A 13,598-nucleotide genomic window follows, 5' to 3' on the forward strand; every position below is an offset into this window, starting at 1 on the left:
ATCAATGGGCACTTTGTGGACAATTCTATCAAGGTGCCACGTGTGAAGAAAAATGCCCAGGCTTAAGTTGAACTTCTCACCAGTACATTCAAAATAGTTGGCATGTTGAGGGGTGAATGATACAAAATATGTTGAGTGTGATAGATAAAAGAAAATCATTTTTTGATGGCTCACCGGATCGGCAGCTGAATTCTTAGGTCGAGAGATTCAAGTAACCTCACGTCCCCTCAACTCCCGATCCTTCACCATTCATTATTCTCAAGTCCTCAAGTTTAATCACCATGTGAAACTTTAAAACACAATGCGAGTCATTTCTACTCATCTACTCACCAAAACATTGATGATGAACCTCATTTAGAGCAGGGTCTTACCATTCCTTTCACTTGGAAATGATGATCTCTTATTGATACATTTGGGGTGGGGGGGGGGGAATTAAGATGTTATTCTGACTTTAAAGACCATCCCATGTGGGGGGGCAGGGGACACACATCCCACCCCCCTGCTTTGAGAGGTGGGGGACAAACCCCCCCCCCCCCCCCCCTGTTTTGTAATCCGGACTTTATCAGCCGCTAAGGGCTGAATCGGCCCATTCGCGGGGCCTTTCAGCGCCCGGCACGGCGTAAAATAGTAAGATTAAACGAGAACTTACCAGTTTGAAGTTTGATCTGTATTTTATGAGGAGTTACGATGAGGGATTACGTGAAGAACCCGCTCAGTGCGCAGACGCGGCATACTTCCAAGCAGCGGTGTGGAATCACAGATAGACACAGTTATTTGAAGTAAACATAGTAAAGATAAGGAGACATCAATTTATTAGTTTGATCCATATAATGAGGGTGGGAGCGGAGGGCACGTAATCCCTCATCGTAACTCCTCATAAAATACAGATCAAACTTCAAACTGGTAAGTTCTCGTTTAATCTTACTATTTTACTTCGGAGTCACGTGAGTGACTACGTGAAGACTTCAAAGCTCTGTGATTTCAAACCGTGTAACAGTTCATACTTCACTCGCTGCCGAAGTCATTCGAGGGAGGAAGTATGTTATCGTAATCAACCATGAATCTGTTTGTAAAAACAATAATGGTGTTATTAACAACAACTAGACCAATTGCTCCCCCGGGCTTAAATTATATATTTTTTGCAGATTCTTTTTCTGCAAACGATACAGGTTCTGTCAGTGGTTTGTTATAAAAGTTTGGAACGTATACTCCCTAGACCACCCTGCAGTAGCCAGGATGTGGTCCATAGGCTCGTCCATCCTCTTAGTTACTGACGTGGAAGCTGTTCTGGTGGAATAAGATTTTATACACGTTAGTATTTACTCCAGCAACTCCCAGTACCTGCTTGAGCCACTAGAGATAGTTTAGCTCGTCACCCGACCATGAGGTTTCCTGTGGCTGACCCATAAGGCTTTTTCCTCTCCCTCGGTATTCCTTATTGTGTCGATCTCTAAGTGGGTCATGACACATAAAACGTGGTTCAGGTGGGTATGCCCGGAATTTCATGACTGGACCTGATGTTCCTGGTCTGTTCTGTTTGGCCAACCCTTGAATGGGCATGTGACACTATCTGGTGTTATAACCATGTTGTCCCATCGCAGTAGATGGGAGAGCTGGCTCTTTGTGTTGATGTAAGGCCACCAGCATGTCCATCTTCAGGGTAGGCTGTTCCAGGGTGAGTGACCTGGCTGGTGATCATCCCCTAAGGTATGTCAGGATTTCACTGACATCCCAATTTGGGTGTACCTATTTCTGGGGAATGGATTGATATACCTCTCCTGTATCTGATCACCAGTGAGCGGTACCCAAGTTGAGTAGGCTAACAGAACATGTCCTTCATTGTGGTGAAGACCTGCCAGGAGCTCCAGTACAGTTTTTTGTTATAGTTGAATGTGTAATTCCTGTTTTGGAAACAGTGTACCATTTCTTGATGCTCCTCAGGTATGTTCCCTAGGATATGCGACGGAATGCTGTCATCAGGTTGATAGTGCTCCTGATCCAAGCACAGCAATGGTCTTCCCAATTCTGCAATTCTTTTAATGACCATGTCGAGGATCACTGGGAACCATGCTTGTGGACTTGGTCCACTGTAATTTGCGTAGTACCCGACTGATGAAGCCGTAGTACCTATTGAAGAGGTAGAAGGAAAGGAAAACATAGAGATTAGGTTCCCCCCACCCCTCAATACGCGGGAATGTCTCCATTGCCGCTGCCTTGAGATTGGTTTCATGTGACGTAAGTTAGTACGTGGTGATTTAATTGGATATAAGGAATCGATATCTGGTGTCCATATTGCTTAGTGATTTCAGCAAATATTTTTGGTTTAAATGTATGTTTACAGTATTTAGCTCACCTGATAGGTGAGTTACTGATGGTCAAACATGTTTGACGACATACGGTTTCCAATTGTTAATAAATTGTCCCCTAATATCGATGTTCTCCGCCCAAGTGGTTTGGTATATGCCACCACTGATGTTGTTATCTTATAAACGAACATGCAAATTTGGTGGATTACTGAGCAAATGCTTCACTAGAATTAAGTAAGTTAATATATAACATGTTTAAGTCAATTCATATTGGCATTAAGTATTACAAGCTCAGTAACACATCAGGACACATAAGATGTTACTCAAAACAGGTGGAAGTGTACAACCATAATCCTTCCTGCCGATAAATTCCATGATAACACCACAGATTAATCCATTTGCCCCCATATTACAGGTATGGAGATAGTTTTGAACACTAGTATCTCAGCTCATAGGAAAGGTACAAAGTTCAGTAGCTGGTAATGCTGCTATATCCCAATTACTTTGCCACGTAGTTGATTGGTGGTTAATGCACCATGACTGATAGTCTTAATGAATACCAGATAACAACGTTGTGGATGGTCAACGTAAATATCTGGATATATATTTTGTGCACCGTTCCCAGAGGCACTGCAATACTGGGTCGATGCGTGGAGTGGACGGAGCAAGCCCCTATTCCATCTCCCTGTTCCAAAATTCAATTTAATATATGGTCCCTAGATAAGGGACGTATCAGATTATTAAACTGATAAGAACAGATACTACACTTGATCTTAGCCAAATGGCCGAGAAGCGATGCAGCTAAAGCTGTATCCAAGGATAGTTTGTCGTTAATATATAGACATGCCATGACGGAATGTTTCTAAGTGTCAGGGCTAGTTGATTCTGGATAACTTTGACTTAAATGCCGCAACGCTCATCATGGTTACTCCATCCAGGTAATTGCGGTATATCCGAAACTTATATGAGAAGGTACTGAATAGTGTGCATCTTCAAGGTCGATGTCTACCATAAAGTATCCTTGGATCCATGGTAGTAGTTACAAATCCCATGAATGGGTATACCTGGTGAAATACTCAAGTGGTTTATCAACGATGGTGCGACATTCACCATCGTGGGAGGGTAGACCACTTGGGGTGCTTGCTGAATTGGTGGCAAGATATTAATTCTATTCCCCTTGTATTTATTTTTTGGTATATAACTACCAAGAGTGATAGCTTCCTAACCAGGCGTGATTCATCCACCCCTTGTTAGTACAACCCTTAACCTTTATGTGATGGTAGGAACCATACTTATCTGTCTTCATTGTTGTTTTCTTCGGTTTCTGGTTCCTTGTTCTTGTAGGGACGATGTTTGTTGGGGGGTGGCACATTTTCCCCTGGGGCCTGCTCTGGGCCGTGGCCTAAAATGCTACAGGTTTGGCATGCAGGCCCCGAGCTTTCACCAGTACCATGAGGTAGACGCCCCTGGTGGACACGTAGAGGTACTGCTGTCTGGTTTAGTGTGGTGCTCATTCCAGACTCTGCCCTCTTGTGCCGAATAGTTTGAACACTTCGTCCAGTTTTTTAGGACTGGTTTGGTAAGTGCCAGGTAGCAGGATCTGTGCTTATGAGGTCGGCGTTCTCATAGTCCTGTTAATTTCATAGATTGAGGGCAGGTTTGTGAGTTCATTTCAGAAGTTATGAGGTATACCGTTGAACAGTAGGGTCAGGTGTTTTGCCATACTACCCTGCCCTTCTGGAATGAGCAGGTGGACATGATAGCCGACGTCAGGGTACCAAATGCATTTTTAAAATATTTAGGTTAAACGCGCTGCTCAATGTATCCCCCAATAATGGCGGGCACTTTGAGTAAATGCAATTTAGGGGAGGCGTGATAAAACCAACGCCTCATGGCTACCTGTCTTGGAGAGGTTTTTTGGAAAAGACAGGTAGTAAGCTGGCCATCAGTTGAGACTGAAAAGCCATCTCGCTAGTGGTGGAGCCACATAGCGGCCACACCCAGCAGCTCTTCCTGATCCTGTACCTCAAGCATACTCCCGATATTGTTCAGCCAGTGACCCCTCTTCATGACCAGCCCAGCCACTGGTCACCCCAAAGCTAACCACACTAAGGAGGAAGCGATGGGCAGTGCCTAGGCACTGTGGAGGGTATGCCTGAACCCTCCAGCGAGACTGCCCCTCACGTAGCGTGTCTCGCAGGAGCTCCTGCTCCAGGAGCCGCTCCAGCGGCTCAGGCGGCTGTCTCTCTCCCTGCGGGTGGAGAGACGTCCCCTCCGACAAGTCGGAAGCCACCGGCCGGATGCCTCTTCGGATGGCTAGACATCCAGCCCGCAGCTCAGGCACTAGCGGGACTGGCTTCGGCGCGGTGTGGGGATAGCGGAACGCCCGGTTAAATGTTCCTACCGCCTTCTTCTGGAGCTTTTGTGCCTTGTAGTAGCGAGAGCGCCCCTCAAGCAGCGCGTCTCGCAGGCACCTGCTCCGAGAGCCGCTCCAGCGGCTCAGGCGGCTCTCTCTCCCCCCGTGCGGGTGGAGAGACGTCCCGTCCCAAATCGGGAAACACCTGCCGGATGCCTCTTCGGGTGGCTATACATCCAGCCCGCTAGCGGGCTGGGCTCGGCACGGTGTCGGGGAATAGAGGAACACCGGGTCGCTCCTACCGCCTGTTGCTGCCCCCCTTCCCCCCGACGGGAAACGTTCCTCCTCGAACGGGGGACAGTTTTGTTCCAGAGCCTTTTTCTCTGCCTGTAAAACACAAGCAGAAAAAGGGGCTCCCCTGTAAAAGAAACCCGACCTCAGGATACTCACCTGACGGTCCGTTTCATCTGTTGCGGGAGTGCCTAGCTCCCGCTGCCGCTGTTGCACTGCTGGCGTAATGCCGCGCCTGCGCACTGAGCGGGTTCTTCATGTAGTCACTCACGTGACTCCGAAGTAAAATCAAACTGCTGCATCGAGGCGATCGAGGCTCCCGATGTTGAAGCCCCCGCCGGCCGATGAAAGACCCCGTGAATGGGCCAATTCAAGCCCCACAATTTGGGGCGGACGAAGCTGCTGTTGCTGGAGTTCGGAGTCGGTCACCAACCAGGTCAGCTCCCGATGTTACCGTCCACAGGGCCCATGGCCGAAGCCTCGCGTGTGTGCGCATGCGCGCGCGCGGTCGCCAAGAAATTGTGTCCCCCGCATGTTTTGATAGCGATTTCCGTGCCTGCCCGGATGTATGAGAGTAAATCATATCAGCAGCCTGTACTTCATCTTCCGTTCTCACACAGAGCACTGGGACAAGCATTGATTTTTTTTCTACTGTATTTTTAAGAGACTATCAAGAGTCGAGGCAAGAGTGTTTAACTGTCCTAAACACCAGGACCGGAACAATTAAATTCTTGCTGCAACTTTACAGGCACGTTAAACACAACAACACAACAAATAAATACACAAATTATCAGTTACAGGAAGTAAACCAGGCCATGATAGTGCAAGCCAAAGTACATTATGGATCCTTAGTGGTGCAAAGTCCATAGAAATATGGAGCTGAGGTAGGGTTGACCAGGGAGGTTTAAGGGCCTGGTGACTTATCGGAAGAAGCTGGTTTTGAACCTAGATTCCTTTTCAGGTTCTCAGGTTCCTTTTCCTTCTCCTTTGCCTAACCTAGCAGCAAGACGAGAGTCTGGCTGGACTGCTATAGATCATTGATGATATTAGCTGCCTCTTTTAAACTTTGCTTCCTGTAAGATTTCTTCAATGATGGGCTCAAAGCTCATTATGGACCAGGCAGTATTTTGCAGAGGCAAGGATATTGAGGTCGGTGTAGTCAGTCCAGCCATCACAAAAAAACACAGATATGACCCTGGTACTTCAGAAACCTTCATGACTACATTTATACTCTGCACACAATCTCAGAAATTGATCGTGGGTTTTCCTGTTCTCTCACAGCAAGTGACCAAAAAATCCATGTAAGATGACTATTTATGCAATATCTCCAGTACACAAACCAAGCCAGCAGAGTTGAGGAGGACATCTGCAGAGTTTCAGATACATTTATTTCACTACAATGTGATATTGTGCTTCATCAAGCACATTTTAGGTCCACTCAATGTAAATAAATAGATAACATGCAATTGACTCAAAGCACAGAGGTTTGTATTTATGATCTCAGCTTCCTCCCGAAACCTTTCAGAAGGCTTTGAACAGTATAATTCATTTTAAGAATTGCTTGATGTGCTGCTTTATGTGCTAACTCTAATGTACGACAAAGACATTTGAACAAAAATAGATTAAAATGTCAAGTGACAGCTCTGGACAAAATATTTAAGATAAGTGGAGGATCGAGTTCTCACCTGGATTGTTTCTTGAAACTCATTTTATATTCTTTAAAATATTGGCAAGAAAGGAGAGCATTACTTCTTGCCAGTCTGCAAACCAAATGTCATCAGTATAATCTATCAGAATCTATCAGCATATTCATGCTCTTTCCATGAGAATTCAGCAACACGGGACAGAGAATTGCTCGACATACCTGTTTAGTACAACCGCTTGGGGACAATTGAAAACTGGCTGAATCAGAATGATCACATATGCACCTCCTGTAAATGGAATGGAACTGAAAAGAGATGTTGCTCTGACACATATCAATCTGTAAACATGTCTGAAGGAAGTGTTTTGGTCAGAAATTAACATGTGGGAATCCAAATAAGAGAAAAGGAAATAAAGAAGCTCACATACTATAATGGAAGTGATTGACTTAAGGGGTGTCTAGCTGTTTATTCGGGTTATGCATTACATCTACTGGCTGTGGTAAAATTCCCCATTCAGTGCCATTGTCATTTCATATTCATCTGTGCCTGCTGTTCGAGACATATTGGGAGCATGCCAAAATGGAAAACTGAGAGAGGATATCATGTCTACAAGTAACAGGATAATGATAGGCTATATGATCATTGCCCCATCTTTCTTGATCATTTGTACACTGTCTCTAATACTGCTACAAGCAGTGTTTATCAATCAATAGTCTGCCTGTCATTACGCAGTTCAGGCACTGCAAGATTGTGCGCACAGAGACCTCATTTCACTTTTGGTCCAAATGTAGACAAAAGTGGATAAATTCAGAGATGAAGTGAGAATCATCCCTATCCTTGCACATGATGGAATGGTTTTGTGATTCAGTAGAGGCCACACGTTTTCATTGCATTGTTCGCTATCTGTGGTACAGTGCATAACTTGATCAAACTTGGTGTCTCCCAAATCCAGCACTGCTACCACCTGGAAGGAAAAGTAAGACAGTGTGTGCAAATTGCACAACAGGTTGAATTATCACAATGGTGGTTATTCACCAATTGCTCCCATTTATGGCCTTTATGGTAGTTACTTGAATTTGTGTTTAAGCCACGGAGAGGCTAATGGCACACATTTTCAAACATAAACTCAAAAATTAGTTTATGGAAGATTATGTTTTTGGCAAGATTAACATTTGTCTCAAGCATAACTACTTGCACTGCACTCAAACTCAATCAACAGTATGTCGAGATCGCTTATTGCACCCAACACAGACATTCTGGCCTCTGTTTATTGAGTTATCGTATTTTGGAATTACATTTGAGATTTGCTCAGTAAGTCCAAGTGAATTGAGGCAAGTGATTCTCATAAGCGAGTCTCTTATAATAGCAAGATTAAATGAGAACTTACCAGTTTGAAGTTCTTGATCTTGATTTTATGAGGAGTTACGATGAGCGATTACGTGAAGAAGGGCCGTCCGTCTGCGTGCGTGTCAATCTTCAAAGCAGCGGTGTAAAATCACAGATAAAAAGAAGACTTGAGAATAGTAAGATTGTGAAGAAACTAGAACTTCCAAATGACTTTGATAGTATGAGGGTGGGAGCGGTGGACACGTAATCGCTCATCGTAACTCCTTATAAAATCAAGATCAAACTTCAAACTGGTAAGTTCTCGTTTAATCGTACTATTTTACTTCGGTCACGTGAGTGACTACTTGAAGATTTCAAAGCTCTGTGATTTCACGCCGGTTACGAATCCAGGCGTCACACACTGAATGGATTGACCATGGATGAGAGTAATCTTTAAAGCATTCAGACATAACGTAGTTAAGTAAAGACACTGATGCTTTAAAAAGAAAAGAACATTTTTAATAGTTACTCCTCCCAACCTGGGGGGAAACTAGGAAACAGAACTTAAAACAGTACGTGCAAACACCCGCGGTCCGGTTATAGGTTTGTTGTAAAACCGGTGGAACATCCGTTCATTCGCCCACCCTGCAGCCGCTAGGATGTCGTCGAGAGGCACGTCCATTGCTCTTGCTGCCGACGTAGATGCAGCCCTGGTGGAGTGAGATTTAAAAATGTCAATGTTCACTCCCGCTACCGCCATTACCTCCTTTAACCATCTGGAGATGGTTTGTGTTGATACCTTCTGATGTGGTTTTTTGTGGCTGATCAGGACCGATTGTTCTGAGCCTCTGAGGTTCTTCGTAACTCTCAGATAATGCTGTAAGTATGTTACCACACACAACCGTTGGTCCTCTGGATATGCCAAGAAATGAATCTTCATCCCTGGCATTCCTGGCCTGCTCTGTTTTATCAGGTCCCTGATAATGAATGTTATCTTGTTGATATTGGTGGTCATGTAGTCCAATCGCAACTTTTGCAGAGTCTGGACTCTTCGGGCTGTTACTAGTGCCATCAGCATGACCACCTTCAGGGTTAGTTTTGATAATGGTAAAACCATCGGCGGTCCCCACTGTCGAAGTAGGGTTAGTACCACGCTCACATCCCAGGTGTCCATGTACCTTGGCCTTGGAGGTATTAAATTGTAAATACCCTTCATAAATCTGGTTATGAGGGGGTGCGTTCCTATTGACCCGTGCCCTGCCTCCAGCATTAGATAGGAGGATAGTGCGCTTCTGGCACTATTGATTGCACTATAACTTAGTTTATGGTCGTAGTACAGGGTTGATAGGAACTCTAAGACATCCGTAATCCGAACTGTGTCGTATGAAATATTGTTGGCATTGCAGAACATTTCCCACTTCTTTATATGTGTGGCATACTGTTTTTTAGTACTGTCCCTCCATGCCGTTGTGATCACATCCACAGTTCGTTCGGACAGTCCAAGACCTTGATATGGCCTCCTCAGAATCTGCAAACCAATAAATTAATTCGGTCATGTAGTGGATGATTGCTCCCTGTAACTAGGTTCACTAGGAGGTCCCTGCTCTTGGGTACAGCCATTAATGGCTGGACTATTATTCCCAAAATTTTTGGGAACCAGGCTTGTGTAGGCCAATCTGGCACTACCAAAATGCCTGTGGCTTTGTCTTGCATGATTTTGGTCAAGCATCGGCTGATGAGACAAAATGGAGGAAAAGCGTTCATAAACATTCTTCCCCAATTGAGGGAGAAAGCATCCACTGCCTCTGCTCCTGGATCCGGCTCCCAGGACACATAACTGGGTAACTGGATGGTTTAATCTCGATGCAAACAGATCAATATCTGGAATGCCAAATCGTGTAGTTATTTAGTTAAATACTGCACGATTCAACATCCATTCTGTGTTATCATTAAATATTCGTGACCTGGCATTTGCCACCGTGTTATATCTACCTGGTAGATAGACCGCCGTGACCCAAATATCCCTCTCGATACACCAGTGCCAAATGAGGTTTGACAATCTGTTGCAAGATACAGATTTTACACCACCCATGTGATTGATATATGCTACCGCTGTCGTGTTATCTATCTGAATCTGAACATGCACATGTTGCATGTTGCTGCAGAAAGCCTTGAGCCCATATTGTGCCCCCAACAATTCCAGGTAATTGATTCCATGTTGTTGGAGAATCACAGAATCCTGCTCATTCCATCTGCCCCCACAGCTCTTGATTGTGTCAGTAGCTCCCCATCCTAAACCGCTTGCATCGGTTTGAAGAACCACCGATGGGCGTTCATAGAAAGATAGAAAATAGGTGCAGGAGCAGGCCATTTGGCCCTTCGAGCCTGCACCGCCATTCAATATGATCATGGCTGATCATCCAACTCAGTATCCTGTACCTGCCTTCTCTCCATACCCCCTGATCCCTTTAGCCACAAGGGCCACATCTAACTCCCTCTTAAATATAGCCAATGAACTGGCCTCAACTACCTTCTGCGGGAGAGAATTCCACAGATTCACCACTCTCTGTGTGAAAAATGTTTTCCTCATCTCGGTCCTAAAAGATTTCCCCTTTATCCTTAAACTGTGACCCCTTGTTCTGGACTTCCCCAACATCGGGAACAATCTTCCTGCATCTAGCCTGTCCAACCCCTTAAGAATTTTGTACGTTTCTATAAGATCCCCCCTCAATCTACTAAATTCTAGCGAGTACAAACCGAGTCTATCCAGTCTTTCTTCATATGAAAGTCCTGACATCCCAGGAATCAGTCTGGTGATCCTTCTCTGTACTCCCTCTATGGCAAGAATGTCTTTCGAGCAAGATTTCCCTTGAGCTATGACACAAGTTCGTCATCCACCATTGTAATTCAACAATGACCTCTGCTGGCAATTGCGTAGGTTTGCCAAATTGGCCTGCATGGGATCTGAGTGCTCGTTCCTTTGCTCGTTGTAAATTCTGGTAATGCAAAGTCCCGTAACGTACTGCTGAAAATGCAGCTACTAATTTGCCAATTACACTCGCTGTTTGCCTGATAGATTATCTGGCTTATATTTGACTTGTACTTCCGGTGGCGCTGGTGCCAGCAGCCTCCACCTTCAGCCCGGTATCTTTTTGTTTTTTGTTTTTTTAGTTATGTTAAAGTGTGTTTTTTATGTTTTTTTAAATGTCTTTATGTGGGGGAAGAGGGCACGGTAAGGGAGATACCGTCCTTCGGTCGCTTCCTGGAGAGGACGCGACTATTATTCGAGTCGCGTCCTCACCCCCCCAGCGGCCTACCTACTGGATTGGCGCGGCCTTTCCTGCCGGGATCGACCAGAGCTCCAGCAGCGGCGGGACAGCGCTGTAACATCGCGGGGCTGGCGATGCCTTACCGGGGATCGCCGTCTGGAGCCCGGAGTGCTGGACCTGCTGCACCGACATCATGGAGCTGCGGTTTGCGGAGCTCCCAACGCGGGCGGCGCTGATCAACAACGCGGGGTCCTGCGACTCCGCCCGGCTCGGCCTGTGGACTCGGGAGCTGCGGACTCCGGCTGCGGGAGGCGGCTGATCAGAAGGTCCGGGCCGCTGAGGAGGAGGATGATCACCATTGGGGATTGGCATCGGCGTTCCACCAGCCCGGTGTGAGGGCCTGAACATCGGGCTGCCCGGTGCGGCGACTGCGGGTGCTCGGAAGGCCCAGACCACGGATGAACATCTGGGAAGATCGGAGGGGAGGCTGGCTGGACGTGAGTGCCGTTCCTACCTCGAGCTGGGCCGCTCCGACGGGAGTGCCGTTCCTCCCTTGAGCTGGGCCGCTCCGACGGGAGCGCCATTCCACCTCGGGCTGGGCCGCTCCGACGGGAGCACCATTCCATCCTCGAGCTGGGCCGCTCCGACGGGAGCGCCACAGGCCCTCCGGGAGAGTCTCAGCCCCTCGCCAGGCCGCCCTCACGGGAGCGTCACAGCCCCTCACGGGAGCGCCATTCCACCCTCGAGCTGGGCCGCTCTGACGGGAGCGCCACAGCCCCTCCGGGAGAGTCTCAGCCCCTCGCCAGGCCGCCCTCACGGGAGCGTCACAGCCCCTCACGGGAGCGCCGTTCCAGCCCCGAGCTGGACCGCCCTCACGGGAGCGAGCCCAGGGTGAGTCCTGACTGGCTGCCTCCGGAGTCTCGAGGTCGCCAGCTCCGCCATTAGGCCTCAGCGCAGATGGAGGCAGAGAAGGGGGATACGACAAAAAAGTCGCATTCCCCCGAAGGGAGAGACAGCAAGCCCCGTTTCAACCCCCCCCCCCCCCCACATAAACACAACCTAAAAACAAAAAACTTAACTAGACAAAACGAAAAAAAACAACACAAAAAAGTAAAGACAAACGGACTGCAGGCGAGCCGCAGCCGTTCACCAGCGCCGCCACTTCCGGAACTGTGTTGATTGTAAATCCTGGGTAATCAATTACCCTGGTTGGTGTCAATTTTGATTTAACTGGATGGATGAGGAACCCAAGTCTTTCAAACATGGTTTTGATTGCTTTGTCTGATGCTTCTGCCAATTCTTTGGTGACTCCAAAAATAAAAATGTCATCCAAATATGCCATGACTATGTGGTTCTGAGACCTTAGTAGACCCAGAATTGGTTTCAGTAGTTTAGTAAATAGTCTGGGGGCTGATGTCAGCCTATTTGGCAGTGCCTTATATTGCCATTATTGACCCATCCAGTTAAACTTCAAATATCTCCTGTACTCTTTGTGAATAGACACCGAATAGTCTTTGAGGTCGATGCATGCCATGTAACCATTTTTAGAAACTGATTCCTGGGATGTCAGGACTTTCATATGAAGAAAGACTGGATAGACTCGGCTTGTACTCGCTAGAATTTAGGAGATTGAGGGGGGATCTTATAGAAACTTACAAAATTCTTAAGGGGTTGGACAGGCTAGATGCAGGAAGATTGTTCCCGATGTTGGGGAAGTCCAGGACAAGGGGTCACAGCTTAAGGATAGAGGGGAAATCCTTTAAGACCGAGATGAGAAAAACATTTTTCACACAGAGAGTGGTGAATCTCTGGAACTCTCTGCCACAGAAGGTAGTTGAGGCCAGTTCTTTGGCTATATTTAAGAGGGAGTTAGATGTGGCCCTTATGGCTAAAGGGATCAGGGGGTATGGAGAGAAGGCAGGTACGTGAGACTGAGTTGGACGATCAGCCATGATCATATTGAATGGCGGTGCAGGCTCGAAGGGCCGAATGGTCTACTCCTGCACCTATTTTCTATGTATCTATATATCTATGAAACCAACTGAATAGCTGTTCCAAAATTGTCCATTTTGAAATGTTTATATTTCAAATATGTATTGAGTTCCGTAAGATCTAGAATGATGCGAACCCCTCCATCTTTTTTCTCTTTTGAGAAAATATTGGATATGAATTGGTGAGGTTCTGTACGTGACCTCTCAATTACATTTTTGTCAGATAAAGTTCCAATCTCCTGTATATCCATAGTTTCTTGTTGAGAGAAAACATATGTGCGATAATTTGAATGTAGTGTGGGTGGTGATGAATTCAAAATGAACTCAATTTTGAACCCTTGTATACTGTGCAGTATAAACCGATCAGTCGTGACCCAACACCATTCTTTCAAAAAATATTTTAACCTTCCTCCCAC

General features: G+C 46.3%; 1 protein-coding gene and 1 non-coding gene across 3 annotated transcripts in view; one reads left to right on the forward strand and one right to left on the reverse strand.

Annotated features, from left to right (window-relative positions):
• jph1 (junctophilin 1) overlaps positions 1 to 13,598 on the forward strand; it is a 181,180-nt gene that overhangs the window by 121,918 nt on the left and 45,664 nt on the right. The window lies entirely within an intron of this gene.
• Positions 2,912 to 3,103, reverse strand: LOC116972652. The gene has a single exon (XR_004411850.1). It is a non-coding gene; the product is annotated as a U2 spliceosomal RNA (small nuclear RNA).

This window comes from Amblyraja radiata, chromosome 4 (genome assembly GCF_010909765.2).
Source record: "Amblyraja radiata isolate CabotCenter1 chromosome 4, sAmbRad1.1.pri, whole genome shotgun sequence".
Taxonomy (NCBI): Eukaryota; Metazoa; Chordata; class Chondrichthyes; order Rajiformes; family Rajidae; genus Amblyraja; species Amblyraja radiata.